General features: G+C 39.9%; 1 pseudogene; it reads right to left on the minus strand.

The window, feature by feature from the left end:
* Positions 1–11,856: 11,856 nt before the first annotated feature.
* LOC120538164 overlaps positions 11,857–27,382 on the minus strand; it is a 114,458-nt pseudogene continuing 98,932 nt past the window's right edge.

Consider the following 27,382-nt stretch of genomic DNA (forward strand, 5'->3'; position numbering starts at 1 on the left):
AAAATACTGTACATAAGTGTAAATTTTCCAATAAGAAACTTCTTTACTCTTTTTTATGTTTAGAATGTAAAATGTTTGTCAAAAATATTAGATTCTCTGCAAACAAAAAAGCCATAAAAATTGTACAAGTTTGTAGTGGATTCAAGGCTTTCATATATTTATAGCTGTTTGAAATTACTATTATTTTTAAAATTATGTTTGCTTTGCGTAGAACTGATGTCAAGTATATGTGCATTTTTTATGCTATTTCTTTCAATTAAAAATAAACTAAAATTAAGTTTATTTTGTTATCAATTTAAAATGAACAATACTGTACAAAACACTGCATAATACCTGAATCATTACAGAAACCTGTGTTCAACAATGCAACGTTTAGGCTATAGAGGTGGTTATATATATGTCATCTCTGGAAATGTTTTCTGTCATTCTCACAATGTGAATTCTACCATCATGAGCTTTTATATATTATCTACTATTTTACATTCACATTAATTGAAACATTACATTCAGAACCTGTTAGAACTGGGCCATTCCATGTCAAATCAACCAATGGCCCACGCACTTCAGACTCAAAAAAATTTGAAAAAATTACCCAGTGAAGCCATTTTTTTGATTTAAGATCAATACTTTTCAAGATAGAGTCAGTTTACCGAGGGGAGAAGGGCCATTGATTTTATCCGGCCTCATTTTTTCATCAAATTTCACAAGTGTATAGCTCAAGAACTAAACCACTGAGCACGTTGGAATAGTATTTGATTAAATTTAAACATGCATGATCAAAACAGCCCCATGAAATTCACCAAAATTTAATTTGAGTTTTTGGCTTAGCTATGTTTAGGCTTCAGAATCACATATTTGTAACCAACATTTTGATTTTGTCTTCTTTATTGAGATAGCTATATAGGCTTTCTGAAAAAGAAATAAACAGAAAGATAACTGTATCAGGGTTTGAACAGCAGACCGCTCAAATTAAAAAAATCATTTTGAATTTCATTTTTCAGAGCACCCTAACCACATGTGGGAATGTGCAGATAATTTTAAAAATATTTTTCATGAATTCTACATTGTCCATTATTTCTCAAAACACAAGCTTTACATTTTTCAAGTGAATCTTTCATGTTTATTTTCCATCCTAAACATAGGCTGAATGCACCATGTGTTAATAATGGCAATCATTGAGTTTTCAATCAGTAAGTTTTCAAAAATGTCAAACTTTTTTTCATATCAAATGATCATGTCCTGTCTCAGGTTGCTGAACAGAGACTGCAAGTTCTCCATGGCCAAAATAGTACTTGGTACTTGAGAATACCACTGTTACATCCTTACAGAAGATGGCAAACTCAAAGACAGCCGGGTATCTGGTGAAGACAGTCAATTGACTGAATTGTGATAAGAGTGAAGCGGAATCAGACATCCTTATATGTTTCATGAGCCTAAACTATCCTGCACAGTCTTTCCATTGGCCACCCAGAGACAACATTTGTTTGGTGCCATTCCAGTGTGTCATTGCAATGCTTAGTGCACCTACAGTGGTCAGTGGGAGTCAGTAACCTCTTGTTCTCAAAGACAAAGATGCCCTACAATCTGCACTTTGAAACAGAAATGAAATTTGTCACATTCCTGCTGCTGCAATACCAAGATGTTAACATTTCATTATAACTAGTGTTGTATTTAATGCAGCTGTTGTTGTTGAGGGCTCTGAGGGCAGATAAAGCGATTTTTGTTAGAGGAATCTGTGAGCAAGGGACACACCATCTGTGGTCCTGCTTACAGAGAAATCAAAGCGTTACGCACATCTGAATCTGTTCCTTGGAGAGGACGGCTGATGGAACGGTCCTTACGGATGACACTGCAGTTGTGACCTGCTGGGCTGGCTACTTTGAGCAGTTGTTCAAAGATGATCCTCCGGCTAGGACATTGGAAATCTCTGGGTTCATGGTTCTTGAGGCTCCAATTAGCTGTGAGCCACCCAATCTTGCTGAGATTGCACAGGTGGTGAACCAGCTGAGGGTGGAAAGGCTGCAGGGATCTGTGGTATCCGGGGTGAACTTCTCCAGGCTGGGGTTAAGGTTGTCCTCTTGGCATTGCAATCAATCTTTACTTCCATTTGGGAGACTGGCATCATCCCAACTGAAAGGAAAACAGGAATTATCGTCCCTATCTGGAAAGGGAAGGGTGATCGCCTGGATTGCAGCAACTACAGGGGGATAACACTGTGCTCTGTGCCGGGTAAGGTCCTTACTAGGGTCGCCCTCAATAGGATCCATGATCACTTGCTCACCTACCAGTGACCGGAACACTCTGGTTTTACGCCTAAGAAGTCTACCATCAAATGCATCCCTGGCACTGGGGTTCTGATGGAGCGCAAACGCGAATATCGGCAGAGTTTCATTGCAGCCTTTGTCGATTTTTGCAAATTGTTCAACTCTGTTGATTGAGCTGCCCTGTGGGACATCCTGAGGGTTCGCAGGATCCCCTCGAGGTTGCTGGATAGCATGGAAGGCCTTTACACTGGTACTGTGAGTGCTGTGTAGAGTGGAGGCAGAACCTCTGCATTTTTCCAAGTTGATTATGGGGTTCATCAGGGGTGTGTTCTTGCTGCTACTCTGTTCAATGCTTGTATGGACTGGGTGTTGGGCAAGGTCATTGGGGTCCAGCGGCTGTGGGGCATCTGTTGGTGAAGAAAGATTTACGGGTCTTGACTTTGCTGACGATGCTGTGATCTTCGTGGAGTCAATGGAGGCTCTGATCGGGACGCTCGAGAGACTAAGCGAGGAGTCTGAGTGTCTGGACTTGCGAGTGTCCTGGATAAAAACCAAGATCCAGGCCTTTAACACTAGAATTACCAGAGCCTACGAAAAAACTCGCAATTCCATCCCACCTTAAACTGCTTCTTAAATCCCTTCACACCTCTCCGCCAGCGTCCTTTGTTCTCTAAATGTGCTGATAAAGAGAAGCTAGGAACAGCCGGCTATTCCATCCCCCCACCAATTTAGAACGTGCACGAACTTCTCTCAGCTCATGCCTTGATTGAGTATCTGGGAGTGAAGTGGAGTTTTAGAGTGGAAATAATAGATCGTTGTTTGGAACACACGCATTTCATGTCTGTTCCGTTTCTACAGTAATCTGTGTCAACACATTGTTAAAACAGAAACGTTTTTTATATTCTAGTAGTAGATGACAAAATGTAGGCATAAACTATATAATGTATGAAGCCTGAAGTCCAAATAGCAAAGAAACATTTTCACAAGAATAACACAATTGCACTTTTATTCAAACATATAACTGCAGAAACAAAAAGCCGCCTTAACATGCGACATTGACACAAGTTTATTGTAACTGCCTCTGTAGTTCAATAGACTCTGCCCCTGCTTGGGAATCAAGGGGTCACGGGTTCGATCCTGCGCCCATCCGCTTTGAGATGTAAATTGCTCTTATTCTTACTGTTTTAGAATAAAAGCATACATTTGATTTCAGTCTGTAACAGCCGGTGCAATTTATGATCCTTGTAAAGGTTAGCTTTTTTTTATTCACTTTTCATTCTCTCAGTCGCGTTCAGAATCAATCCATACAACCCTATCTGACACGGCTGTTTTCACTAAAGACGCTATAGCTCTGCAGTGTACCACGATGCATACTAACGCCCCCCCCCGGTTCTGACACACAAACGCTGGCGAAGCTGCCTTCTTCGTATCTCACCGTCACTTGCTTTTCTTTTTATTCAGTTTTATTGAGTGTTCCTGCCAGTCCCGCATGTTGCTGTATGCTTTTCTTTTGTACTCCAGGACATGCAGAGGAAAGAATGGTAAAGACCAGTAACCGGCGCTATATGCAATCATCAGACACTCCCCATCTGCCCGTGTCGTTCAAACACAGGAACATATATTGGTGTAAAAGTATAACAAAAGTGCACTTTTATTCAAGTGCACTTTTTCCATCGCCTTTTCCTGTAAGAAGCAGTGTACACACTTCTCTCTATGCTGTGGTTTCTATTACACACCTGAAAGAAAGAGACAATATATGTGAAAATATAATCGCACTAATGCAATATTATTTGAAAGCGAACAGCGTCAGATCGGTGTGAATTTATGCAGGAACTGGAAATTCTCTGATGCGGGACCTTCCCCCAGGGAAGAAAGTACAGTGTCAGGTGCTCATTCAGTGTAATAGAAACCATAGCACAGAGAGGTGTGTACACGGCAACAAGTACACGTGTCGTAAATGTAGGAAGGACGGTCCTTGGGTGTGTGGAACTGTTAATATTTGAATGTGATGATTTTATATAGCACGGAATGAAAATCTGCACTTCTTAGCATTGCACCATGCAAGCTGTCGTATCAATCGCCTACTGTAACTTGCTTTCTTTTTCTTCGGTTATACAGGTAGTTTTGAATAAAAGTGCACTTGTTTTGTTTGCGAAATGAAGTGTCTGCGTGCACTTTTCGTGGCATTACACGTGTATTTTTGAGCATGCCCGTTTGAGCAGTATAAAAGTATTGAAAAGTATAACAAAACAACGGGCAGATGGGGAGTGTCTGATGATTGCATATAGCGCCAACTTACTGCTCTTTACTATTCTCTCCTCTGCGTGCCCTGGAGTACAAAAGAAACAGAATACAGCTATAGCTCTGCGTTGTACCACGATGCATACTAACGCCCCGGTTCTGACACACAGGCGCTGGCAAGCTGCCTTCTTCGTATCTCACCGTCACTTGATTTTCTTTTTATTCAGTTTTATTGAGTGTTCCTGCCAGTCCCGCATGTTGCTGTATGCTGGATATGTTCATATGTATTGTCTCTTTCTTTCAGGTGTGTAATAGAAACCACAGCATAGAGAGAAGTGTGTACACTGCTTCTTACAGGAAAAGGCGATGGAAAAAGTGCACTTGAATAAAAGTGCACTTTTGTTATACTTTTACACCAATATATGTTCCTGTGTTTGAGCGACACGGGCAGATGGGGAGTGTCTGATGATTGCATATAGCGCCCGAAGTTACTGGTCTTTACCATTCTTTCCTCTGCATGTCCTGGAGTACAAAAGAAAAAGCATACAGCAACATGCGGGGACTGGCAGGAACACTCAATAAAACTGAATAAAAAGAAAAGCAAGTGACGGTGAGATACGAAGAAGGCAGCTTCGCCAGCGTTTGTGTGTCAGAACCCGTTTTGGGGCGTTAGTATGCATCGTGGTACACTGCAGAGCTATAGCGCGTCTTTAGTGAAAACAGCCGTGTCAGATGGGGTTGTATGGATTGATTCTGAACGCGACTGAGAGAATGAAAAGTGAATAAAAAAAAAAGCTAACCTTTACAAGGATCATAAATTGCACGGCTGTTACAGAATGAAATCAAATGTATGCTTTTATTCTAAAACAGTAAGAATAAGAGCAGTTTACTTCTCAAAGCGGAGAGGCGCAGGATCAAACCCGTGACCCCTTGATTCCCAAGCGGGGGCTGAGTCTATTGATCTACAGAATCAATTACATAAACTGGTGTCAATGTCGCATGTTAAGGCGGCTTTTTGTTTCTGCAGTTATATGTTTGAATAAAAGTGCAATTGTGTTATTCTTGTGAAAATGTTTCTTTGCTATTTGGACTTCAGGCTTCATACATTATATAGTTTATGCCTACATTTTGTCATCTACTACTAGAATATAAAAAACGTTTCTGTTTTAACAATGTGTTGACACAGATTACTGTAGAAACGGAACAGACATGAAATGCGTGTGTTCCAAACAACGATCTATTATTTCACTCTAAAACTCCACTTCACTCCCAGATACTCAATCAAGGCATGAGCTGAGAGAAGTTCGTGCACGTTCTAAATTGGTGGGGGGATGGAATAGCCGGCTGCTCCTAGCTTCTCTTTATCAGCACATTTAGAGACAAAGGGCTGGCGGAGAGGTGTGAAGGGATTTAAGAAGCAGTTTAAGGTGGGACGGAATTACGAGTTTTTTCGTAGGCTCTGGTAATTCTAGTGTTAATGACCCCTTGGGCACAGCCATCAGCAGTGTGTTTGTTTGTGGAGAGAGTGTCGACCTTGTTGAGAGGTTTACTTACCTTGGCAGTAACATTCATGTCTCTGGTGACTCTTCCTATGAAGTCATTAGATTGGGAGAGCATGGGGGGTCATGAGGTCACTGGGAATTGGTGTGTGGCGCTCCCGATATCTATGCAAAGGGAAGAAGGTCCAAGTCTTTAGAGTCCTGAAGCTTCATGTCTTGCTATATGGTTGTGAGACATGGACACTATCAAGTGAATTGAGACGAAGACTGGACTCCCTTGGTACTGTGTCTCCAAAAATTCCTTGGGTACCATTGGTTTGACTTTTTATTGAAAGAGCGGTTGCTTATGGAGTACCGAACAAGGCACATTACATGCATTGTGAGGGATTGTCAGTTACATCACTATGGCCATGTGGTGTGTTTCCCCAAGGGTGATCCGACTTGTAAGATCCTCATTGCTTGGGACCTGAGTGGCTGGACAAGGCCAAGGGGTCGCCCACATAACACCTGGCCGCAGCAGATAGAGGGTCATTTCTGGAGGGTTGGGACTGGACCGTGTCTCTGCCTGGGGGGTTGCAAACTGGGATCCCGAGTTTGTCGTGTAGTGAGTGCGGCAACACACTGTACCAGTGCATGCTCCCCAAATTGACTTATTGTTCATGTGTTTTAATTAATGTGCTTTTGGTGATTTCTCTTTTTTTCATTAATCCAATACCCAAATTAGTGATGAAGAACCTGATGGTTATCATTACTGACAAAAGGTGAATTTAACCCACAGAATGCAAAATAAAAATGAAGATTCACCTAAGAAAAGTAAGGCTTGTTTTTGTGAGAAAGAAGTGGCCAAGTAGGATACAGAAATAATTATTTTTAAAATGTCTGGACGTTCCCACAGCGCATTAAGCTGTTCAGAAAAAAAACAAACAAAAAAAAAACAACCCTGATGCAGTTTCTTGTTTGTTTATAGCTTTTGAAAAACACTTTGTAGGTATCTAGACATGGAACATTTCCAACAGGATATATCAATTACAAAGATGCTTTCTGAAAGTCTTGGCAAAACCAAAGACGTAAAATATTTATTTTTCACTTTTGCAGGTCTACTTTTACCAAGTGGTATCATCTGGAACAAAATTTTGATTTTGTTACTGTCACACTTGCTCATGGGAGACAGTTTACAGGCTCAAATAGTGTTATTCATCAGCCAGACTGGGGATTGGCACTCTCACTTGATCTTCTCTCCTCTTTTTCCAGTGCAGTTCAGCCTAAGACGCTGCCTTCTAATGATATCACCACTGGTCCACCCACTGTTCGATGTCACTTCTGGCAACACTTGATGACGTCATTTCCGGTACCCAGAAACCATCTTCCTGCCACATCAGTTCCTGTTCCCACCATCCTGACTCCACCTCTTCCTCTTATCCACCATATTTATATGATAGAGTCAACCTGTTAGTCAGTAGTCAGTTGTAAACTCCGTTTCTGCAAAGATGTGTTTCTTTTATTTTGATGATTTTTCAGTATATGGGGTGGTATTCCCCAAACATCTTTACGTCTGCTGCTAATTTTTTACCCCTTTGCGTACTATACATATCAAGGTACCAATGAGCCCATTATGTGGTTCAGTTCTTGTGATATGGTCTTGTGAAATCGATGAAAAAATAAAGCCATGGCTTTATAAAATAAAATTGGCTGTATTTTGGAAAGTATAGATCTCACATTAAGGTCATTTTACAAGGTGTTTCCTTTCCAAGGTGAAATTGAAATTCATGTAAAATTCATAACTTAATGTAACTTTATTTTGAATGACTAGAAACATCTAAATGACAGAAAACGTACATCAACATGAATATGCCACAGTCACTAACAAAGATTTGGCTCAGAAAGCCCTTCAATATTACAATGGGAGTAAAGGCTCATTAATAAAATCCACTCAGTGAAAACTACCTTTATATATATATGAGTGTCACCATACATTCACACACCTGATTACATACCTCAAAGTCAAAGCCATTTACTTCAGACCACAACCCTGGACATATTTGCCCTGCAAGCTTCTTGTTTGAAGATGTCATTGCAAGCACAAGTTACTGGGCATTCTCATGACAGGTTTAAAACATTCTTTGTTAATAATTTCTGTTTTATGATCCTGATGGTATATTTAATTTGCAAGCTGCTATTTTGGTAGTGTTTAATTGATTCTCAAAAGATATATATACAGTATTAAGTTTAAATTATAATCAAAAGGTGATGCATCACACTACCTAGTTTACAAGTAAGAATGTGAATGCAGTGTATGTATAAGCAAACTATAGATCAGTGGATAATGAGCTGGAATGCACATACTATAACCTGGAACGCCGAATAGCCTCTCAAACATCCTGGCATAATTCTAATATTGTGACCTCAGGAGTGACACATATTGCTGGCCACCAAATCCTGACTTTCTCTTAGTACATATGAATTTAGCAAAGAGGATTTCTTTTTTGCCTGGCTTCATGACCTAAAAACAGCTAGTGAGGATATTAAATGACAATGATCATAAACAATGACAGAGTGGGCAAAGTTGTTTAACAATGTGTTAATGATTGAGTGCAGTTGTCAAAAACTTAAACTGAATAAATTAACATATTAACACACATAAAACATAACACATAATCAGAGCAAAATTAATCTGTGTAGGAAGTCAGGTTAAGAGTGTAAGTAACGCACTGTCAAACACATACAGGTGTGCTGTAGGTCTGGATTTGTTTTTTTTGTTATAGAACTGTTACTTTTACTCATACACAAATGGAGACGCTCAGGTGTCCATAGAGAAAAAGCCATAATATCCATACACTAACCATCATTCTGAAACAGAGGTGGTGAATTTTAAATACACAGATCTCTGACTCTTACTCAACTTCTAAAATTTCAGTAAAACTATTTTTCTTCAAAGGAAGTAAAGTACAGTTACAAAAAGATCCTGCAAAGGTTCACTTTTGTTGGGTAGAAGGTCAGGGCCAGGTGACATAAAGATTTTCAGTGTAAATGCTCATCCCCTAGAAAACGGTGTATAGCATATTAGCATATTTGAACAAAACCAAAGTCAAACAGACAAAATGCTACGTTATACAATAACTTTCACTAAACAATTTTCTGAATAACCTTTTTCCTGTATCAGCAATTGTGCATCTGTGCAAAGGTAGACAAATAGTGAACAATGACTTCAGTAAACTTGTTTCTTCCTCAGAGTGAGCAAGAGTCAGTGATATAGTATATATATATATATATATATATATATATATATATATATATATATATATAAACTGCTCAAAAAAATTAAAGGAACACTTTGAAAACACATCAGATCTCAATGGGAAAAAGAAATCCTCCTGGATATCTATACTGATATAGACTGGGTAATGTGTTAGGAACGAAAGGATGCCACATCGTTTAATGGAAATGAAAATGATCAACCTACAGAACCCTGAATTCAAACACGCCCCAAAAATCAGAGTGCAAAAATTATGTGGCAGGCTAGTCCATTTTGCCAAAATTTAATTGCAGCAACTCAAAATTGTACGCAGCACTTTGTATGGCCCCTGTGTTCTTGTATACATGCCTGACAACATCGGTGCATGCTTCTAATTAGATGACAGATGTTGTTGTGGGGGATCTCCTCCCAGATCTGGACCAGGGCATCACTGAGCTCCTGGACAGTCTGAGGTGCAACCTGGTGGCATTGGATGGACCAAAACATAATGTCCCAGAGGTGTTCTATTGGATTTAGGTCAGGAAAGTGTGGTGGCCAGTCAATGGTATCAATTCCTTCATCCTCCAGGAACTGCCTGCATACTCTCACCACATGAGGCCAGGAATTGTCGAGCGCCAGGAGCCACTGTACCAGCATAGGGTCTGACAATGGGTCCAAGGATTTCATCCTGATACCTAATGGCAGCCAAGGTGCCTTTGTCAAGCCTGTAGCGGTCTGTGTGACCCTCCATGGATATGCCTCTCTAGACAATCATTAACCCACCACCAAACTGCTCATGCTGAATGATGTTACAGGCAGCATAATGTTCTCCATGGCTTCTCCAGACCCTTTCACTTCTGTCACGTGCTCAGGGTGAACCTGCTCTCATCTGTAAAAAGCACAGGGCACCAGTGGTGCATCTGCCAATTCTGGTATTCTATGGCGAATGCCAATTGAGCTGCATGCTGCTGGGCAGTGAGCTCAGGGCCCATTAGAGGACATGGGGCCCTTGGGTCACCCTCATGAAGTCTTTCTGGTTGTTTGGTCAGAGACATTCACACCAGTGGCCTACTGGAGGTCATTTTGTAGGGCTCTGGCAGTAATCATCCTGTTCCTCCTTGCCCAAAGGAGCAGATACTGGTCCTGCTGATGGGTTATGGACCTTCTATGGCCCTCTCCAGCTCTCCTAGAGTAACTGCTTGTCTCCTAGAATCTCCTCCATGCCCTTGAGACTGTGCAGGGAGACACAGCAAACCTTCTGGCAATGACACGTATTGATGTGCCATCCTGGAGAAGTTGGACTACCTGTGCAACCTCTGTAGGGTCCAGGTATCGCCTCATGCTACCAGTAGTGACACTGACTGTAGCCAAACGCAAAACTAGTGAAGAAACAGTCAGAAAAGATGAGGAGGGAAAAATGTCAGTGGCCTCCACCTGTTGAACCATTCCTGTTTTGGGGGTCATCTCATTGTTGCCCTTCTAGTGCATCTGTTGTTAATTTCATTAACACCACAGCAGCTGAAACTGATTAACAACCCCCTCTGCTACTTAACTGACCAGATTAATATCCCAAAAGTTTAATTGACTTTATTCTATACTCTGATTAAAAAGTGTTCCTTTAATTCTTTTGAGCAGTATATATATATATATATATACACATCCATCCATCCATTTTCTAACCCGCTGAATCCGAATAGGGTCACGGGGGTCTGCTGGAGCCAATCCCAACCAACACAGGGCACAAGGCAGGAACCAATCCTGGGCAGGGTGCCAACCCACCGCAGGACACACACAAACACACCCACACACCAAGCACACACTAGGGCCAATGTAGAATCGGCAATCCACCTAACCTGCATGTCTTTGGAATGTGGGAGAAAACTGGATCACCTGGAGGAAACCCCCGCAGACACGGGGAGAACATGCAAATTCCACACAGGGAGGAGCCAGAAAGTGAACCCGGGTCTCCTAACTGTGAGGCAGCAGCGCCACCATGCCACCCGTACTTGGATCCACTCTGCCAAAACTAAGACCAATAAACTGAAAGAAAACAAAAAACTGAACATCTCACATTTTGTACAGTGTGCCAATTGCCAAATTAAGTGTTGTTGAATTCTGCACAGAACTTGGGATATAAACTATAGGTACACAGCACCTCCAGAACAGCTCCACAAGTATGAGCTACAGTCTGTCAACTAAGGCCTGACAAATTATGAAATACCACTTCTTTTTTTTTCTTTGCACATTACATTTGTGCCTGTGCAAAACCAGAAGAAGCTGTTAAGTCTTCCCTGGCCTACGCTTCTTACATAGCAAAGTAAATAATTTAGGACCACTTGCTCATGCTGATTCAGGGATTCTTTTGAAGATTTCAGATTGTTGGCTGCTTTGACTCATACAGCTTCAGTATTCTTTCTTTATTTGTCACATTGCATTTCAAGACTACTCTGACAGATATAAAGCAATCAATTATGAATTTTGGCTCTTGCAATAAAACTTTGTGTGCCATTGTTAGAATGGAGAAAACATATAAATTTTAGGATTATTATTATTATTATTATTATTATTTTTTTTTTTTATTGAGAACCTGCATATTACCCTCTGGGGGCAGGATGTGGGATCACAATCTTGTAAAGAAGTCAAATGAGTCCTCCTTTTCAATTTCACCCATGTTGCCCTGTAACACCTTCTCAAGGCATACTCGCTCTGCAGAAGACAGGTACTCTACAAAGAATATCAATTGACGTTAATGCATTGAATCAATTCCCTGAACACAGACAAAGCGAATTCCTAATAAAAGCCTGGCAGGAATAATGCTGTACTCAACATAATCATTGCCCCATATTCTACTAACAGCCTGTCATTCTCTCAGAATAGTCTGGGATATTCCTCATCTCCTTCACACTCCTGCCAAAAGGTTCTGTAGGCTTCTCTTGATACTCCATCATCATCTAATTTCCTCTAACATGTAAACTCAATCTGCAAGGTTGTATCTAGAATCTTAAGTACCTGGAAAACATTTAACATATCCTGAATTAAGTTTACTTGTATTACTTTTATTTTCTGGACCTCTTATACACTTGCTTTTCCTGTTGATGATACAGGAAAAGGCTGATCATCCATTGTGATCTCCTGCAAGTCAAATATTATATTAGACTTGATATCATTCGTTACAGAATAAAAAGTAATACCTGCATGGCTAAGCAGATCAAATGTGCCAATATAATGTTTATGTTTATTTCAGAGCCATTTGTTACTGTTACTTATAGATGCAATGAGCTGTACATCTAGATGGGGAAGCAAGTATAAAAACCTATTTAATTTTGTAGGTCAACGGAATGATTCATTTTTTAAATCAGAATTTCAAGCAGTGCAGTTACTAAAAGGAGGTAACAATTGCAAACTATAATAATGAAACACAGTTAGTAGTTTAACTGGGTTTAATAATGTCCTTGATGTATCAAAAAAAAAAACATTTAAAGTTATATGCATTAAATGAGCTCCAGTCCAATGCTACTTTATCAAATTATCTTAAATTCACTGCTTTGACCAAACAGGTTCATGTTAAGTGTTTATGTTGTCATTCTGAAATTAAACTGCATTGGCTATTGGGGCGTACAAATATGTTTTGTTGTTGTTGCATTTTATTAAAATCAAATAATATTCCATACAAACAAGTCAAGTAGGGGCGTACACATTTTAATGCCAATTAAGAACCATAACATTCATAATCTTAATATTGGCATTAACAATCACCATTATCATTGGTCAATTGTCAAACTTATACTAAATGGTAATCAAAGCAGAAGGTATGAAAATCTGAAAAGATCATAGCCTACTTTAATGTCTGTCAGTCATTTTTCAAATCGCTTAGTCCTTAGCAGTGTCATGGGGGGCTGCTTGAGCCTACTAGCATAGAGCATAAAGCTACTTTAATCTATACTAATAAAAGGCAAAGCCCTCACTCACTCACTCACTCACTGACTGACTCAATGACTCATCACTAATTCTCCAACTTCCCGTGTAGGTAGAAGGCTGAAATTTGGCAGGCTCATTCCTTACAGCTCACTTACAAAAGTTGGGCAGTTTTCATTTTGAAATTCTACACGTAATGGTCATAACTGGAACCTATTTTATCGTCCATATACTATACTAGACTTCTGCTCGATGCCCCGTGGGAGGCGGAGTTACGTCTCCCACGTAATTTAGTGCCTGCCCATATAAGGCCATCCGTCAGCGGCAATCCAATAGAAACACTGCCGCTAAATATTCACGGGTGAAGGACTGTGCTTATGCAGAGGAAGATGAGATGGTCAGGGTGGTGTTTGGCACAAACTCGGCGAAACTGGGAGAGAAACTTTTAAATGCCGGGTCTTAGCTAACATCGCCGTGGACATCGCACGAGATGACACCAGCACAGCTGGAAACCTTCGATGCATGTACACCGAGCGGCTCACGTGAACTGATGCAGTGCACAGACAAAAAGCAACAGTTCCAAAGAGTACTGAACAAAAACCGAATTACACAATTGAGAAGGCAGCAAAAAATATGAAGCGTGTGATACATACAAGCATATTCATAAGTGCAGCTACTGCGGAAACAAAGCACACGGTGGAAAAAGTCAATGTCCCGCTTAAGGAACACAGTGTAAAAAAAAACCTGTGCATGCACTGTGTCAGGTCTCAGATAAAGAAGAAGACGAGCTGTTTATTGATGCAGTAAGAAACGAATCAATGAATGAAACCTGTTATCTTTACAACGATTAACAAACACGGAATGTAACTTGAACACATCCTACAAATACAAACCTGATTGAATGAAATAATGATAATCAAATCCTTGATGACAGCAACACTCCTAACACTCACAAAACAATTACTGTATATTGACACTCATGTTACGTTATTTTTAAAATGTTCCCTTTTCTTTTTCATAACTTCTTTAACACACTACTTCTCCACTGCGAAGCGCGGGTATATATATATGTGGCGCAATGGTAGAGACTTCACCTCTAGCTCCGAGGTTCGATTCCCGGGAGGGGGTGCACTGAGTATGTATGCGCGCTTCCCGATTCATTATACCCTCGCATCCCCTTGGTTTGAGATGTATGAAAAAATATGTGGTTAACGCAGAAAGACAGATCACCAATTGAAGCTTTATAAATAATGGATACCTTATTCGCCATCAATGATTGTTTTGGTAAAGCCATACTCAGTGTATTCATTAGATGAACGGTAAAAAAGTAAGAGCGAGGAGAGGGTGACTTAGTGAGGCACACAGGCAAAACCACAATAGCGCGCGGGCTTGATGTACTGTAGTGCGCGTCAACTCGATCTGAATTGCGCGATCACATTTGAAAAAATATATCTTTTCAAGTTCTATTTAGTCCATATGTGTCAAACTCAAGGCCCGCGGGCCACATCCGGCCCGGTGTGTAATTATATCCAGCCCGCAAGATCATTTTATATACTGTATTATTGTTACTAATGGCCCGGGTATATGAAGCGCCGAACACTTACCGCGTTCATCAAGTCTAGCTTATGATGCTGCAAGTTATTGCGAAGCTAGCCCACATGATGCCAAAGAGAAAAGTTGATTCTGAAAATAGAGCCTTTAAAAACTGATGGGAGCCTGAGTATATGTTTACTGACATTGCTGGTAAACCCGTGTGTCTCATTTGTGGAACTAATGTGGCTGTAATTACAGAATTTAATCTAAGACGGCACTATGAGACAAAACATCAGGATAACCTGAAAGACCTGAATGCAAGGCAGAAGATACAGAAAGCAGAAGAGTTAAAGAAGAATCTGACACTTCAGCAGACATTTTTACCTGTGCAAAATCACAAAGTGATTTCAAGTGAAGCTGCTTTTATGGGAGACACAAATGCATCAGTGCAACTTGCCCCACTTTCCCTGTTGCCAAGTAATGTTGAACCAAGTTGGCACTACGGTGTTCCCAAATACGCACTTTGCTGATAAACTGACCGCACTGCGCACTGAGTTCGCACGGCGCTTTGGTGACTTTGAAGAACACAAAAAGAATTTTGAGTTGTTTCGCAACCCATTTGCCGTCAATGTGGAAACTGCACCTGTGCAGATTCAGATGGAGCTGATTGAGCTGCAGTGTAATGGCACACTGAAGGCAAAGTAATGGCACACTGAAGGCAAAGTACGATACTGCAGGGCCCGCACAGTTTATTCACTCCATTCCCGCAGAAATGCTCCAGCTTCGTCTACATGCGGCTCGAACCTTGTGCATATTTGGTAGCACATATCTGTGTGAGAAGCTCTTCTCAGTGATAAAGACTAACAAAACAGCACACAGGAGTCACCTCACTGATGAGTACCTGCAGTCCATCCTGAGAATCTCCACAACACAGAACCTCACACCAAACATAAACAAACTTGTTGCCAAAAAAAGATGCCAGGCGTCCAGCTCTGATAAAATGACATATGAGCAAAGACAACTGAATGATTTGATTTGTTATTGCTGAAAAGAACAAATTTTATTTATATTTCCAGGTTTTCTTATGCAGCATGTTCATATTTGAATTTGTATAATTTTGACAGGATATATTTTTATGGAGAGCAAAATCTTTTGGGATATTTAAAATTTACGTTTATTTTTTATATAAAATTACATAACAGTAAAGAAATTTGAATGTTTGTTCTTTTAACGTTTACTTTATTTCTAACTTGTATAATTTAGACAGGATATATTTTTTTGGGGTGGCACGGTGGCGCAGTGGTAGCGTTGCTGCCTCGCAGTTAGGAGACCCGGGTTCGCTTCCCGGGTCCTCCCTGCGTGGAGTTTGCATGTTCTCCCGTGTCTGCGTGGGTTTCCTCCGGGTGCTCCGGTTTCCTCCCACAATCCAAAGACATGCAAGTTAGGTGGATTGGCGATTCTAAATTGGCCCTAGTGTGTGCTTGGTGTTTGTGTGTGTCCTGCGGTGGGTTGGCACCCTGCCCAGGATTGGTTCCTGCCTTGTGCCCTGTGTTGGCTGGGATTGGCTCCAGCAGACCCCCATGACCCTGTATTTGGATTCAGCGGGTTAGAAAATGGATGGATGGATGGATATTTTTATGGAGAGCAAAATATTATGTTATTTAAGGTTTGAGTTGATTTATTCCAAAATAATATTTCTGTCTGTTTTTATTCATATTTATCTTCAAAAAAGTTAAGTTTTAAAAGTTTTAAAGTTTTAAAAGTTTAGTTTTAGTGTGTTCAATAAATGTTTATCCTGTTCAGCCCGTGACCTAAAGTGTGTTTTGGATTTTGGCCCCCTGTGCAATTGAGTTTGATACCCCTGATTTAGTCGACACAAATATCTTTGGTTGGAATGTAAGCCAAATTTACTCTTTACATTTGTATGGTGAAGAAATATTTATGCAATGATGCCTACATTTAACTTACATTCCTACCAAAGATATTTCTGTCGACTAAATAAAAATTCCTTCTATTTAAAATTTAAATAGAACTTGAACAGATATGATAGTTCATAATATCCATGCAGACTTGCACGTAAGAGCGGGAGTCATACATTTTAACAAACAGCGTATTGCACTGATACGAAATAGCCTGCCGATTTAATTATTTAGGAATGGAGAAATAAATTAAGATTTTGTACAAATAATGTTTTTCATTTTTCTTCCTTGATGGATTCTGCCACCCCCAGCAACAGCTGCTCGCACCCCAAAGAGTGCATGTATATATATATATATATATATATATATATATATATATATATATATATATATATATGTGTGTGTGTATATATGTATATATGTGTTGTCAGGGATGCCAGGGGCCATGACCTGGCCGGGACGTCATGAGGGACCGGATGTGGGTCTGTGCCCACCCTGGATCACGTGGGGGTTGCCTTCCAGGTTGCTTTGGGGGCCACGGGTACAGGGCATGGAAGCTCCACCCTGTATGGGCCCGTGGTCACCGCCAGGAGGCACCCCAATGCCTTGGGGACCTGTTGCCTTGGGGAAGATTTATGACGACGCCCGGAGAGCAGCCGGGAGGACAGCTGGCACTTCCGCCACGCTGGGGCGTGGCCAGAGGAGGAATGCCGGGAACACCTGGTGCTCATCCAGGAACCATATAAAAGGGGCCGTCTCCATTCATTTGAGGCTGGAGGGAGGAGGAAGGACAAAGCACAGAGGAGGCGTGGAGGCGTGGAGGCGTGGAGGCGGCCCAAAGACAAGGCATTGTGAGGCCAGGACTGTGACTTTGGGGTTTGTGCACTATTTAAACTGAACTGGGTCTGTGTGACCATTGCTAATATTTGTAAATATTGTAAATAAACGTGTTTGTGGGTGACATGAACGTGTCTGCCTGTCTGTGTCCGGGTCAACTTCCACAATGTTTATATATGTGTGTTTGTATATGTATGTGTATATATCAATATATATATATATATATGTATATATGTGTGTGTATATATATATATATATGTGTATATGTATGGATATGTATATACATGTTTAAATGTGTGTGTGTATATATATATATACTAGCAGAATACCCGCGCTTCGCAGCGGAGAAGCAGTGTGTTAAAGAAGTTATGAAAAAGAAAAGGAAAAATTTTTTAAAATAACGTAACATGATTGTTAATGTAATTGTTTTGTCATTGATATGAGTGTTGTTCTCATATCTATCTATATATATATATATGTTGTTCTAATATCTATCTATATATATATATATATATATATATATATATATATACCCACGCTTGGCAGCGGAGAAGTAGTGTGTTAAAGAAGGAAAGAGAAAGAAAAGGAAACATTTTGAAAATAACGTAACATGATTGTCAATGTAATTGTTTTGTCACTGTTATGAGTGTAAGCTGTGATATATATATATATATAGCAAAATACCAGCTTCAGCGATGTCATGTGTTAAAGAAGTTATGAAAAAGAAAAGGAAACATTTTAAAAATAATGTAACATGATTGTCAAAGTAATTGTTTTGTGTATTTGGCGGCAGCGTCACAAAGATTTTTTCGTCTAGCTGCATCAGAAAATGTACCACGATGTCTGACACGCCTCCTTTTTACTGTTTTCTCACAGCTTGGATTGCTGCTGTCATATATACACACACACACACACACATACATACATATATATATATATACATATACTGTATATACACATACATATCTTCATATCTACATATCTATATACATATCTACATATACACATATATATATATATACATACCTATCTACATCATATATACACACACATACATACATACACACACACAAATTATATATATGTGTGTATGTATGTATGTATGTGTGTGTGTGTGTGTATATATATATATATATATATATATATATAATGTAGATAGGGTGTGTGTGTATATATATATATATATACACATACATACATATATATACACATACATATACTTGTGTGTATGTTTGTATGTGTCTATATGTGTGTGTATAGCTTTGGTCACTGAGTGCAAGGGAAAAATAATAAAATATAGTCTATAAGTTATTAAACAGTAAAACATTAACGTTTTAAGAAGTACAGGTACATTGAGCACTACTGGAGTGGTTGCAGGTAAACTACATTTTAAAGACTGTGTAACACAACAGGTAAGTAACTAACCGCAGCTAAAATGTATATGGATCATCTCTCGGTAGTAGATCCCTTTTGAAAGGCGCTACATGACGGCTGTGGTATAGAAATTACATTTTCTATGTGAACGTTCAAATTTGCCTTACCGGCAATTAAAGAAAATTAGTTTTGTGTCCTCTGCAGTGTTAAGAGAGAAAGGCTTTGGTTTGGGATAAAAGGAAAAAGGTGTAAAGAAAGGAAAGTTGCCTTTTTCTTTTATATAGTATAGAGAGATGTGTTCGCTGGCGTTATGATCGCCTTTTGGGGACAGTCGTGTGGGTCTTGTGTAGACTGGTGAGGCGTCCCCCCATTAATCAGCTGTGATGGCACTGTCAGTCCTCCACTGTGTGTGTCTTCATAATCCGAGCTGAGGATCTCATAATCGTATACGTGCAAAAGAAAGTGTGAATCGCCTTAATATTATTTTGCCGTGGTGTAGAAAAGGGGTCCCGTGTTTGCACTTGTCTGAGCTATAGCGCAGGGGGAGGATGAAAAAAATTAAAAGTGCTCACTTTGACTTAAGGCAGAAGCGCAGTCAGCGTCTCAAAGGCGGCACAGCTATGCACGCGCTGGCTGCTCGACTTTGCAGGGCAGGAGACCACAGTTTTGCAGACACGTTCATGATATCAAAAGTCTCAGTGCTCTTTGGAGGTCATTCATATATTATATGAATATATATATATATCAAAATACCCGCGCCTACAGCGGAGAAGTAGTGTGTTAAAGAAGTAATGAAAAGAAAAGGAAACATTTTAATAATAACGTAACATGATTGACATTGTCATGAGTGTTGCTGTCATATACATGCCTGCCTAAATAAGTCGCTTTGCTCTTACTTTATTTACCGTTCATTTAATCATGGCTAATGGCAGAAAAATTATAAAATGGAAGGAGGATGGCTTTACCAAAACAATTATTGATGGCGAATCGATTATTCATAAAGCTTGAATTGGTGATCTGTTTTTCTGTGTTAACCTCATATTTTTCATACTTCTTCTCAAACTAAGGTGGTGCGAGGGTAAAATGAATCGGGATGCGCTGATCAATGTAATCGGTGTACCAGGAAATCATGCATTGACAAAAGCTCCCTTTGCTTGTAATGCAAAGTGTGATTAAATGCATTATTTTTAACGCTTATGGAGCACATGCATCGAAGCTTCTCAGCTGTGCTTGTGCTAAGAAAAGGAAAGATTTTAAAAATGACGGAACACGATTGTCAATGTAACCTTTTGTAAGTAGTGCCTGGAGGATTCAGTGTGGAGAAACTCTAGAGACAGCGTGTGTATTAACTTGTGGATTGGCAGTCTGACGAAGTTGCTTCGGAAGACGGCGTTAGCCGCGGAGCTCAGCTCAGAGCGAAATGAGATGAATGGGAGGGGAGATGATGACGTGACTCCCCCACCCGCCTTAACTGTCAATCCCCCACAAACACAGTCTCGGAATTTGCATAAGCACACCCTTCACCTACAATTTTAACTTAGTTGCAAAGTGATCAAAACTCTCGTTTATATCCTGCGTCCTCTCATTAAACTTGTATCCCGCATTACCTGTGGGCATGTGAAACGCCAGCGTAGCCTGTCTATGAACTTAATTTAAAGTTTAGGTTTACACCTTGCTTTCTTTCCGAGGTAGCAGCACTCATGAATATGGTAGTATATGTCACTCGCTCGCTTCTTATTGTTTCGCTGCCTTCTCAATTATATAATGCATGTTTTCCTTAAGCGCTTTTGGAGGTCTTCCTGGTTTTCTACGCACTGCGTTGACAGTCAGTTCACGTGATTACGTGGGAGGCGTGATGATGTCACACGAAACTCCGCCCCCACGTCATTCCAGCTCAACTCCATTACAGTTAATGGTGAAAAATACCTTCCAGTTATGACCATTAGGCGTAGAATTTCGAAATGAAACCTGCCCAACTTTTGTAAGTAAGCTGTAAGGAATGAGCCTGCCAAATTTCAGCCTTCTACCTACACAAGAAGTTGGAGAATTAGTGATGAGTCAGTGAGTGAGTGAGTGAGTGAGTGAGTGAGTGAGTGAGTGAGTGAGTGAGTGAGTGAGGGCTTTGCCTTTTATTAATATACTAGCAAAATACCCGCGCTTCGCAGCGGTGAAATACTGTCTGAATATTTTTATTAATAAAAAAGTAAACATTTTTAGACTGAACGAAAATATGTCAAAAATTAATTGTTAAGGATCTCTCTGTATACCACGTTGTCAGTTCGGCCCTCTGGTTGTAATATGACTAAGCTGTGTGCTGAGCTCACTCTTGAGCATGCAACATACAGTTGGCCATGTGAAAAGCAATCCGCCTCAAATAAATGCCAACCTTTTGTAGTGTTTGTCCCTGAGACTTATTAATTGTCATTGCGAAGCAGAGCCTTACTGGAAATTGAACGCGTTTGAATTAAAATGGGAGATTAGATGGTATAACGGGATGAGAAATAAAAACTGTGTCACTGAGGCACTGCCAGTAAATATAGTTGCTTCAATTAGGTTGTTTTATAGAGATGTGACCTGAAGTCTTGTGCGTTACAAAGTTTGGTGGTTGTAAGTTTCTGCTTCCTTGGCGAAGGTCGTAAGCGAAAGAAGACACCGCAGTGACACACAGAAGAGAACCCGTGGATTAAATAAAACCTACACAATAACTGTAACAATCGTAACAAATGAACAATAAAATAGAAGAGAACCCGTGAATTAAATAAAAAGGTTGCATCGTTGGTGAAGCAAGGAAAAAGCACTTTCTTATATGTCGTTCGTTTTTAAAACAGTGCAGAAGCTGAGAAGCTGCTTCCTTGGCAAGCTCGTAAACGAAAGAAGACACCGCAGTGAACACAGAAGAGAACCTGTGGATTAAATAAAACCTACACAATAACTATAAAAATCGTAATAAATGAACAATGAAACAGCGGAGAACCCGTGGATTAAATAAAAGGCTGCTTCGTTGGCAAGCAAGGAAAAAGGACTTTCTTATATATCGTTCGTTTATAAAACAGTGCAGAAGCTCTGAAAAGCTGCTTCCTTCGCAAAGTAAGGAAACGACTGAAGAGACGGCGTTCGGTAAGTGTTCGCAAGGCAGCTGAAGCCCTGCATTATGGGATCTGTAGTTTATTGTGTTACCAGTGCTTCATATCCCCGGGCCATTAATAACAATAATACAGTATATAAAATGATCTCGGGCGGATATAATTACACGCCGGGCCAGATGTTGCCTCGGGCCTTGAGTTTGACACATATGGAGTAAATAGAACTTGAAAAGATGTATTTTTCGTACATCGAGCCAGCGTGCTATTGTGGTTTTGCTTGCATGCCTCAATAAGTCATCCTCCCCTCGCTCTTACTTTTTTACCGTTCATCTAATGAATACACTGAGTATGGCTTTACCAAAACAATCATTGATGGTGAATAAAGTATCCATTATTCGAGTATGTAGATTGGGATATATATATATACATATATATATACCAGCGTATCATAGAGAAGTAGTGTGTTTAAAAGCTAGAAAAGAAAAGGGAACATTTTAAAAATAACGTAACATGACTGTCAATATACAGTATTTGTTTTGTGAGTGTTACTGAGTGTTGCTGTCATCAAGGATTTGATTATCATTATTTCTTTCAATCAGGTTCGTATTTGTAGGATGTGTTGTGTTCAAGTTACATTCCGTGTTTGTCAATCGTTGTAAAGATGACAGGTTTCTTTCATTGATTCGTTTCTTACTGCATCAATAAACAGCTCGTCTTCTTCTTTATCTGAGACCTGACACGCTGCATGCACGGGTTTTTTTTTTCACTGTCTTCCTTTAGCGGGACATTGACTTTTCCACCGTGTGCTTTGTTTCCGCAGTAGCTGGATTTATGAATATGCTTATCAGGCGCTTCATATTTTTTGCTGCCTTTCAATTGTGTAATTCGGTTTTGTTCAGCTCTTTGGAACTGTTGCTTTTATCTGTGCACTGCATCAGTTCATGTGAGCCACTCGGTGTACATGCATCGAAGGTTCCCAGCTGTGCTGGTGCCATCTCGTGCTATGTCCATGGCTGTATTTAATGTTACCTTAGTCCTGGCACTTAAAACTTTCTCTCGCAGTTTCGCTGAGTTTGTGTCAAACACCACCCTGACCATCTCATCTTCCTCTCCATAAGCACAGTCCTTCACCCGTGAATATTTACCCGTGGCAGTTTGCTATTGGATTGCCGCTGACGGACGGCCTTATATGGGCATGCACTAAATTACAAGCGCCAGCGCAGCCTGTCTATGAACTTAATTTAAAGTGTAGGTTTACATCGTGCTTTGGTTCCGAAGTAGCAGAACTCATGAATATGGTTGTATATGTCACTCGCTCGCTTCTTATTGTTTGCTGCCTTCTCAATTATATAATGCATGTTTTCTTCAGCGCTTTTTTGAGCTCTTCCTGGTTTTCTATGTACTGCGTGATTACGTGGGAGGCGTGATGATGTCACACGAAACTCCGCCCCCACGGCGTTGAAGCTCATCTCCATTACAGTAAATGGTGAAAAACAGCTTACAGTTATGACCATTACGCGTAGAATTTCGATATAAAACCTGCTCAACTTTTGTAAGGAAGCTGTAAGGAATGAACCTGCCAAATTTCAGCCTTCCACCCACACGGGAAGTTGGAGAATTAGTGATGAGTCAGTCAGTGAGTGAGTGAGGGCTTTGCCTTTTATTAGTATATATATATATATATATATATATATATATATATATATATATATATATATATATATATGACAGCAACACTCATCACACACAACAGTGACAAAACAATTACATTGACAATCATGTTACGTTATTTTTAAAATGTTTCCTTTTCTTTTTCATTACTTCTTTAACACACTACTTCTCCGCTGCGAAGCGGGGGTATTTTGCTAGTGTGATATAAAAGAAGTTGACTTATTAGTGTTTGCCTGAGGTTCAAGAAGATAACATACACACCTGATATGGGAAATGCCTTGAAAGTGTACAAGTAAGATCATTCCCACTATCAGCATACACAATGCCAAACTGAGTATCATCCTCTTCCATAAATGTGTCATTACTATTGCAAATGTGTCAGAATTCTAAATAGGTGAACTCTACAGTCAGTATAAGACACATTTTACTCTTTTATTATTTAAACCAAAAGTATCCCATTTTCTGTCAGTCAGTATCCAACCTGCTATATCCTAACACTGGGTCACGGGGGTGTGCTGGAGCCAATCCCAGCCAACACAGGGCGCAAGGCAGGAAAAAATCTCTAGGCAGAGCACCAGCCCACCTCAGGGCATATCCACCAGGGACAATTTAGGATTGCCAATGCACCTAACCTGCATGTCTTTGGACTGTAGGAGGAAACCCACACAGACACGGGAAGAACATGCAAACTCCATGCAGGGAGGACCCAGGAAGAGAACCCAGGTATCCTTACTGCGAGGCAGCAGTGCTACCACTGCACCACCGTGTCATCCTGCCCCAAAAAAAGCTAATTAGAGCAAAGGCTTTGCGTTATAGAATATCTTACAAATAAAGAACTTGCTCTCTTTGTTGTGATGATACTGCAAATATAAATTGTTAACAAAGAAAAGAATTATGTCTTTACCTTACCCGACTCAGCCTTTCATGTGGGGATTCATCATGCTCAGGAAGATATACAGTACTTCCATTTCTTCTGCCATCGTTATAGTTTTGATGTAACTTATTACCTGTCCACTTTGTTCAACCTGATTTTCTTCATACAGTAGTGACCTGTGCGAAAGGAAATAAATAACCTTCTCAATTACAATATAATTCCACAATGTGACTCTACAGAACAAAGCTTAAATACCATGGTATTCATCTTACAGAGCATAAAGCTAAAAGATCATATTATGTTTTAGCAGCAGAACTGAATCTGGACAGATCTGAAGAAGGGTTACTGAAACATACAGCACATCTCTCTCTCTCTGCTCTTTGTGCTGTAACTCATCCATTTCATGATCTGAAAATCTGCTTACATGATCTTGACCATTAAGCTTTTAATAAATTTGAACACAGCACTCATTTCTTGAATTTGATTTACTTTCAACAGCACGGGCCATTTAAGAAATATATCAGATGTTTAGTAAAAATGTCTGCTGTAGAAGTATCCATTATTTTCCACAAAAGCTTGCAAGATAATTTGGCTTGTGACAAATATTTAGTATATAGAGCCTTTCTCAGCTTCATCTGTGTTGACTCATCAGGCACAAAATCAAAATCTGTACCTGGGGACATGACAAGGGATTGCCACTCATTGACAGTTATCTCCCCTATACAAAGTAATAGGTAAATTCATAGCGTACTCTGTTCCTAAAGCTAAAATAAATGTTATTTATGGCAATAAAAGATTTTGAGTAAAGTCATATATTTTAAAACCAAACTCATCTTAAGACGGCTTTGATGAAATGACTTTGGAGAAAAAGAGTTTCTTGGCAACACAGAAGTTCTCCAGCTATAGTGTTGCTTTTTTAGGTGTAGTTAGATGGCTTGTTTTATTTTTTGGCCTCACCTGTCAATATTCTCCATCCTGAAAATATAACCACCCCATTTCCAGATGGTGGTTTTCTTTAGATGCATTCTTATTTTCAAAAGCAAATTATCTTTTTTGATGCATACTGGTTATCATTGCACTCTCCCCCCTTGTAAAACTTTGCCCTGCAGGATCAATGATTTTGCAGTTGATTCTACCCAGTAACACCAAAAAGTTCCCAGTGCAATACAAGCTCCACTTTTGAGGATATACTGTATACTCATTCATGTTGATCTGCACTGAGACAGAACTCATGGGAACATTTACCTTATTAAAGTCACTTGGCTTTAAAAAAAAGTAATTCTGCTATAAAAGCTCATGCATAGTTTCAAGTATCAGATATGGCATATACTATGAACAATTCACAGGTACCACTGCAGCCTGAATTTTCTGATACTGTAGTCCAGCACACTCGCAGCAGCCACTTTTTTAGAAACATCTAGTCTGTAGGTACACCTTATGAAGATAATTGCACACCTGTTGCCGTGAATAAGTTGTGGTTGCCATCTTCAAGCCCATCACTGGCTAGTTTCTTATTAACAGTACTACTTACTGTTGACAGAATCCTTTCAGGTGGTGGAGCAAAATGGCAGTTACACTAATTCTATTTTGCTGATACAATTGGGCCAAAACTACACCTACACCATAGCATCAGGTCAATACCACTACTAAGACGTTAGTGATCTGCTGCCCAAATATCATCTAATCAACTGTAGTTAGTGTTAGAAACCACAGAAAATGCAAAAAAGAGACACCTGCATTCTTGGGGAAGGAAATTTCAAGTGAAAGATATTTTCTTTTTAAATCAAAGCAAGGGTTCATTTCCAAAAACCACTAACCCACTCACAGCACAGAACCTAAAGAGATGGAGTGTGCTTTATATCTGTGTTGCATCCCTCCGGCCCCCTCAATTTATTTCCAATCTACTGGTTTTAATATTGAAAAAGTTTAATATAAATAATAAAAACTTTTAATAGTGAAAAGTCTGATTAATATATATCATTTTCAATAAGCAAATGTAACAATACAAAACAAACTGCATCCCAAAATATTGTTCTCAACAGAAAAGTCTGCTATTTAACATCTCTAAAGTGACTCTGTCTTGGTGAGTGTGTGTGTGTGTGTGTATGATTGTGTCCTATAATGAACTAACTAAGCTGACTACATCGCAAAAGGCACAAATGGTGTTTCTTTCTGAAGTATCAAATTTTTTCCCAGAAAAATTGATGCTGATTTTATGAAACCACACATGTATTGTAGGCATTAGCAACTTTTAGCTTATGATATGTGTAACTTAGCCAACATTTTTGTCAATATTACAAAGTACACAGCTTAAAATGTAATATTTTAAAAAGAACAATCACTGGCAAGATAGATTTTCACAGTATGTCTTCTTTTGCAACATGCTCTGTTAAATATGTCTTCCTCTATAATGATTATTAACAATGAAAATCTACTCGGACAAAATATCTTATTTAACAATGTCAAATTAAGGCAGCCTCGGCCATTACCCGGCTAGGAAGCCAGCTGGATGGAAGGACCAATGAGAGAGAATCTCCGAGGCACTGCCTCCCCTGAGATGCTAGAGGGCAGCCCTCCTGGGCAGCTGTGGCACCACAGGTTCCTGCAGGGCACCCTGGGACTTGGAGTTTGCTACAGCCCTGTTGGGTTCCGTGGGGGCCGCCAGAGGGGGCTGCAGAGCCCTACAATGGACTTCCACCACACCTGGGAGTGATTCCACGTAATAATGATGAGCCACCTGGAGCAATCCCAGGAGTAGAATAAAAGGAGCTGCCTCACTCCATTCGAGAAGCCAGAATCGGGATGGAGGTAGACGAAGCTTGCCTGAGAGGGAGAGGAGGCGGAAGGATGGAACGAGAGAGGAAGAGAAGAGAAAAGTCCAAAGTACTGAGATTTATATTGTACGGTTAATTGTGCTGTGGTCTGGGGAAAGAGAAAAGC

The sequence above is a fragment of the Polypterus senegalus genome, chromosome 10 (assembly GCF_016835505.1).
Source record: "Polypterus senegalus isolate Bchr_013 chromosome 10, ASM1683550v1, whole genome shotgun sequence".
Classification (NCBI taxonomy): Eukaryota; Metazoa; Chordata; class Cladistia; order Polypteriformes; family Polypteridae; genus Polypterus; species Polypterus senegalus.